This window comes from Asparagus officinalis, chromosome 9 (assembly GCF_001876935.1).
Source record: "Asparagus officinalis chromosome 9, Aspof.V1, whole genome shotgun sequence".
Lineage (NCBI taxonomy): Eukaryota > Viridiplantae > Streptophyta > Magnoliopsida > Asparagales > Asparagaceae > Asparagus > Asparagus officinalis.
Window position 1 is genome coordinate 64,093,676 of NC_033802.1, and position 7,852 is coordinate 64,101,527.

A 7,852-nucleotide genomic window follows, 5' to 3' on the forward strand; every position below is an offset into this window, starting at 1 on the left:
CGATCTCTCCTCCTCCTCTCTGAAATCTGTGTACTTTTAAGTCTTCAATCCGGCAGGGCTTCGCCGAGGCACGAGAATTCCAGCCCTAAAAAAATGAGGCCTAAGGCTTGTATTTATAGGCATGAGGGTGTCTCTCAAAATCCGGGACACCCCTGGGGTGTCTCACAAAATCCGAGACACCCCTGGGGTGTCTATGAAAATCCGAGACACCCCTGGGGTGTCTCGGAAAATCCGAGACACCCCTGGGGTGTCTCACAAAATCCGAGACACCCCTGGGGTGTCTCACATTGGCCGAGACACTCCGTTGAGGTGCATTCGTCCGCTTCCGCTGTAAATTCTTCGTCCGAACTCGGATCACAACGAGGTTGTGCGCTACAAAGCACGGCTTGTAGCACAAGGTTTTTCCCAAAGACCGGGAATAGACTATGAAAAAACATATTCTCCGGTTATGGATGGGAATACCTTCCGATTCCTAATAAGCCTCTCATCTCTGGAAGGCCTAGAAATGCAGCTCATGGACGTTGTGACTGCATATCTATATGGCAATATAGATAAAGATATCTATATGAAACTCCCTGAAGGATATAAAATTCCACCAGAGATAGCAGATAGACCTCGGGACGTCTATTCTGTTAGGCTTCAAAGATCATTATATGGTCTTAAGCAATCGGGGAAAATGTGGTATAACAGACTAAGTGAGTTCCTTGCTACGCAAGGATTCACAAATGATAAAGTCTGCCCGTGTATCTTTATAAAAAGATCGGGAACAGGATTCATTATAGTCGCCGTCTATGTCGACGACTTAAATCTCATTGGATCTCCTGCAGAGATCGCTGGGATATCTGAAAGCCTTAAGAATACTTTTGAAATGAAAGACCTAGGCAAAACAAAGTATTGTCTTGGCTTACAGATCGAACACCTTAAGGGTGGTATCCTGTTACACCAATCCACATATACACGGAAATTACTTAAAAATTTCCGAATGGATAAATGTCATCCTCTTAGTACACCAATGGTTGTTCGATCATTGGATGTAAAGAACGACCCCTTCCGTCCGCTGGAAGAGGGGGAGGAAATGCTAGGTCCTGAAGTACCTTACCTCAGTGCCATTGGAGCACTATTATATCTGGCTAATTGTACGCGTCCCGATATAGCGTTTTCAGTTAACCTTCTAGCCAGATACAGTGCAGCGCCCACAAAGCGCCACTGGAATGGAGTTAAGCATCTTCTGCGCTACCTCCAAGGGTCTATAGACCTGGGATTATATTTCCCGAAGGGTGGGTCTCCCACCTTAATTGGTTATTCAGATGCAGGTTACGGGTCTGATCCCCACACCAAAAAATCACAAACCGGATTTGTGTTTACATTCGGTGGTACGGCCATCTCCTGGCGGTCTATTAAGCAAACCACTGTAGCAATCTCATCCAACCATTCCGAACTCCTCGCGATCCATGAAACCAGCAAAGAATGTGTTTGGCTTCGTTCTGTCATTCAGCACATCTTAGTGTCTACCGGCCTGAAGACTGGTGACCTTGAGCCAACTACTATATTTGAAGACAATGCAGCCTGCGTTGCTCAACTTCAGTCTGGCTTCATCAAGGGTGACAAGACGAAGCACATATCTCCCAAGTTTTTCTGGACACACGATCTTCAAGAGGAGGAGCAAGTTAAAGTACAGCAGATCCAATCATGTAATAATTTAGCTGACTTGTTCACTAAGGCTCTGCCTAGATGTACTTTTGTAAAACTTGTAAAAGGAATAGGGATGAGACATCTGAAAGACCTACAAGCCTGAAGCTTGTATGGTTCAGGGGGAGTAACCTATGGGTTGTACTCTTTTTCCTTAGGCTGATGGTTTTTTCCCACTGGGGTTTCCACAGCTAAGGTTTTAACGAGGCAAACAAGTTTACTCTGGATCCAGAAGTATCCACCCCATTAGCTTTACGAACTCTGAAGTGTTCATAAGCTAAACCCAAGGTAATGGATGGATGAGGGGGAGTATTATGAGATGAGGGAGGCCTTTGGCCTCCTCCTCATTATCCCTCCATTTTACACCCTATTATGATGGTGTAACACCCCATTAAGTGGGGGTGACTCTTGGGTACTCAACCTATTCACATTGACTATCTATAAATATACATTTAAGTGGGGGTGACTCTTGGGTACTCAACCTATTCACATTGACTATCTATAAATATACATCATAGGCCTTTGGCCTCTATTCACATTGACTATCTATAAATATACATCATAGGCCTTTGGCCTATGTAAGAGTTTCAAACATAAATAATATTTATATCCCCAAAATGCATAAATATATTCTTCATTATTATAAAAAGTTATCCCACTTTATTTTATCAAAATATCTCACTTCACAAAATTTTTCCTATTTATCCTAAAAAATATCCCACTAGTAAAAAATTATTTGATTTTAACAATTATTTAACTTTGTACAAAATGTCCCAATTAACTAACACTCCCTTTATTAAGATTAAGATTAGATAGTCAGTATGCAATTCCCATAACTAGTGGGAGATGTTAACTACATTGTCTTATATGCTGGCTAGCTAAAGCATTGAGCAGCGTGCAAACCATAAATCCCCAAAATTTGATAACATAATACCTGTAGTATTATATCTTGGTCCTCTATTAAAAACCTCAGCTAGCCACACCGAAACTATTTTTCAATGGTGTTGCTCCTCGCCGTGATATTTATATGACTTTTGATCTATCACTTCAGAGTGCAATATTTTTAATGTTATCCATTTCGTTGAGAAATTTAAAATTATAATTATGATGTGACATCATATAAGAAGAGTACGAATTCTATTCTGCAGCTCTCAGATTTAAAAAAATAAAATCAAAATGCCCAATAGGCACTAGTCAGCATAAACAAAGGACAAAATAGATTGGGATCTAAAGTCTTACGTGGAAACCTCGATGCATTGCTTATTCAACATAAAATAAAAAAATAATGATAGAGACACATCTTTTACCACACTACACTATCTTTCTTGCTACAGTACACGTGATCCATATGAGATTTTAAAAATTAAAATCTCACGTGGACCTCGTACACTGTAGCAAAAGATGTGGTGTTGTTGAGAGTGTGGTAGAGGGTGTGCCCTACTACCTCCCAAAATAAAACTCATCTATCAATTCAACTTGCCACTAGATCTCTCTCTATTCTGACATGTGGGCCAGAGCAGCTGTGGTCAATTGCGGGTCCCACTCTTGAGTTAAAGTGTGCTCGCAGCTTTCCATAGCCACACTTCACATTCATATCCTGCAAACTAAAGGACAAATTTTCAAAACCAACCTATTTGGATTTTTATTCCCAAAAAACGACCCCATTCAGTTTTATTGGCAAAAACCGACCTGGTTTCAGCCTCAGCGCTGAAACCAGGTCGGTTTTTGAAAAAAACTCTCCGAAACTTCACGGGAGTTGAACTCCCGTGAAGTTTTTTGAACTATGAAACTTCACGGGAGTTCAACTCCCGTGAAGTTTCGGAGAGTTTTTTTCAAAAACCGACCTGGTTTCAGCGCTGAGGCTGAAACCAGGTCGGTTTTTGCAATTATTTTTGAATGGGGTCGTTTTTGGGGAATAAAAGTCCAAATAGGTTGGTTTTGAAAATTTGTCCGCAAACTAAATGATGAATATATCTAAATAAATTTTTTTTGAATGTACATGCATAATGTTTTCTCTGACTAAAATGCTAAACAAATTATAAAAATTGTGGTGCTCATGATTTCTCATACAATTCACATTAGAAGGACCCTACATTTTGAGTTTTTACAATAACAATAACATCATTCCAGTCTAAATATCGCGACTTGTTATGTAAAAGGGTTTTTTTACCATGGAAACCATCTTAAAATAGCCTTTTAGTTTTAATTTATGGGTTTTTACATCACAATTACCTTAGCTTTTAGTGAAATTGATACGTACTACCTATATTTTTTTGATAAAAACCATCTTAAATTGCCTACATCATTCACATGTTACACCTGATTGCATTTTCAGCTCAAAAACATGTGAAATGCTGATTTTACCCCCACCTATAGGACGTCCAGAGCACGGGTGTCTTAATTTATTTCTAAAATATAGTTTTTTTCAATATTAGTACCTCAAATTTTCGTATTTTGGTACTAGTCCCTCATCTCTCTCTCTCTCTCTCTCTCTCCCTCTCTCTCTCCCTCTCTCTCTCTCCCTCCAAAAAAACCCTAACCTCAAATCTCCAAACCCTAGCCCAATCCCCAAGCCCTAATATTCCCAATCGCTAAACCCTAATCTCACCTCCCCTCAATCCTCCATCTCTTCCTCATCCAATTTAAGGGGAAAACCCCCTCAATCCTCTCCTAAACCCTAACATCACCTACCCTCAATCCTCTCTCTCTCCAACCCTCCAATTAAAGGAAAAAACCCCTCGAAACCCTAATGAATGAGCAAAAGATCAATGCTCTCTTGTGAGTACGATGCTCTTCAGTGAAGATGACATCGATTTGGGGGAGAAATTTCAAAACATGATGATTTAGGGGAGTAACATGAAAGTATGAAAGATTTTGGGGATTAGTATCAAAAAAATCGTTGTTTTAATAACTAATTAAAGCAAATGTGCTCTACATGTGCTATAGGTGGGGGTAAAATTGGCATTTCATGTGTTTTTTAGCAGAAAATGCGATTAGGTGTGACATGTGAAAGATGTAAGCAATTTAAAGTGGTTTCTGTAAAAAAGAAATATAGGTGGTAAGTATCAAATTTACTAAAAGTTAAGGTGGTTTGATGTAAAAACGCTTAATTTATATATAAACCATCATCCAGATAATTAAGTTTTTGTTTGTAATCAATCATCTCTCAATTAAATTTTCACTTAAAATCTAAACTAAGCTTAAAATAAATAAAGTATATGGTATGCTATTTGTACACTAAGAAGACCTACACACTAAACAAATGAGTCACGTGTATTGAATGCAAATTTTTAGGAGTAATTTTGGGTTTTTAGTGCAAAAACCAGTTGTGAGATGGTTGATTGCAACGAAAACTCACTTTACAAGTGTTGTATGTACAAATAAAAATCGAAAGATGGTTTTCATATAATTATACTTATTTTAATGTGGTTTTAGGGGGAAACCTTTATCTAAACACTGAGACACACGGCGCCATGGAATTATAGTAACTCATGTTCGATTTAGAAGAATTATGGTATTAGAGTTACACAATAAAATAGAACAGGAAAACACTTTACCTCATCTAAGAAAAAATGCAATAATTTCACTAATAATTAAAAAGTATTTATCTAAACAATTTTATAAGGGAAATCCATCAAAACAAACATTGACTGTTCATAGTTTTGTGTAAAATTATCATACAATTAAGGTTGACTATTCACGGATTTGTATAAATTATCATAAAATTATTTATAATAGAAGAATAACAAACCTTAAAACTAGTAGAAAAAATTCTCATACTATTGCAAAAAAAATTAATTGCATTAAAAATAAGGGGATTTTGGTTTTAAACTCAAAAATCTAATTTATTTTTAAACCAAAGTAGTTTTATTTGTACCTATAAATCCAATCCACTTCGTGCATTTTCCTTTAAAAGCAATCTCTCAGATACACTGCATAATGATATCGTCCACCTAAAAAAGTTTTAAAACCCTATTTTACTCATAACTCTCCCACCATTCTTCCACTATCTGCTCTCTGATTTTTTGGATACGGTAGAAAATGACATAAAAGTTTTGAATTGCAAAAAATATTCTCCAAAATATATATAAAAAACACCCAAAAAATTCGAACCTCCAAACAACACATTGAAAATTTATATGAGCAGCACCTTAAAAATTTTAGAATTTTGTAGAATACCTTAAAGGTTTTAAAAAACAAGCAAATAGACATATTAAAGATTCAAAATTTATAGAAAAGTCCTAAAACGACCAAAAGTTACAAATAGATGTTTTTTTGTAAATATATTTTTTTTTTAAAGAAATATTTTTTTTGTTTGAGTGTACATGCATAATGCTTTTTTTAACTTAAAGGCTAAACAAATTATAAAAGTCGTGTTACTCATGATTTCTAAATGCAATACGTGTAAGAAGAATACTACATTCTAGTTTTAAAGTACAATAATGATAGCATTTTTTTAGTCTTTGTTATCACAACTCTTTATCTAAGGTGGCGTTTGGTTGTTTGCAACTAGAGTTGCAATGCAAGTGTCACTTGCATGCAACTAAGACGTTGCAACTCTTCTTACATGCAACTACAGTTGCAATTATTTGATTTAAAATTTAAATTTTATAACTTATAGTTGCAGCTGTTTGATTATGCTTATAACTTAACATATGCAACTCATAAAATATTTTTAAAAAATAATATTTTTTAAAAAGTAAAATATTTTTATAAAATAATATATTTTAAATAACAATATATTTTAAAAAAAATAATATATTTTAAAAAATAATACATTTTTAATAAATAATATATTTTTAATAAATAATATATTTTTAAAAATAATATAATATATTTAAAAATAATATAATATATAATTTAAAATATATATTATTTTTAGATAATTATATTATTTTAAAAATACATTATTCAAAAAACATATTATTTTAAAAATATATTGTTCAAAAAATATATTATTTTAAATATATATTATTTTTAGAAAATTATATTATTTTAAATGAAAGAGTACTCTTTTTGGAGTCTCGGACCCGAAGTCTTTTGCTGCCTTCGAGATTGCTGTTGTGACGCTTGATTAGCACCACCAGCAGCTGCAGGTGCCTTGCCCTTACCACGAGAAGCGAAGTTTGAGTCCAGCGGATTAACCGTCGGTTGGTTCCTCTCGGCCTTCTTCCTTCTAAGGAATCGCTCAGCCTGCTCCCCTCGGACCTTCAGATCCTTCCAAGTGTCAGACGGTGCTGTCCCCATTGCTTCCAATACGTCTAAGGACAGATTATTATGGAAGGTCTGGAGAACGAACTCCTAGGTGATTGGGTCCCGGCAGTTCATCGCTTTGTTACGGAACCTTTTGACGAAGGTGTCGACTAACTCCCCGTCCTTCTGCTTCTCATCGAGCAACGATCCGATAGATACCTCGGTGTCGTCGTTGAAGAAATTGGCAAGGAATTTTGTCTCCATGTCGTCCCAGCTATTTACGCTTCCTGGCTTGAGGCGGCGATACCAATCGAAGGCGGCTCCGCGAAGAGTGCCGACGAATGACCGCACCATCAGAGGCTCATTACCAGAAATAACCCCCAAGTGTGATTTGAAGTAAATCAAATGTTGAGTGGGTTATGTTTATATATATGTATAGATATATAAATATATATTTATACTCTTATATGTATTTATACTATTATATAAATATACTTATATATGTACATATAAGTTTATGTTTATATATGTGTATATATAAGTATACTTATATACTAAGAGAGAGAGAGTATAAATATATATATAAGAGAGAGTATACACTGTACACATATATAAGAGAGAGCATACTTATACATATATATAATTATATAAGAGATATAAACATATATAAGAGAGAATATACTTATATTTATATATACTTATATATTAAGTAGCCCAAAGTATTCATGTCATTCAATATATGTATATGTATATATATATACACACACTGACACACATATACATATATTATACACAAACAAATTGTAAATACTTATAGTAATTACATAAACAAATTGTATTATACATAAACACACACACACAGTGACACACACACACATATAAACTTATATATACACACATATATTATACATATATAAGAGAGAGTATACTTATATATACTTATACATATATTATACATATATAAGATAGA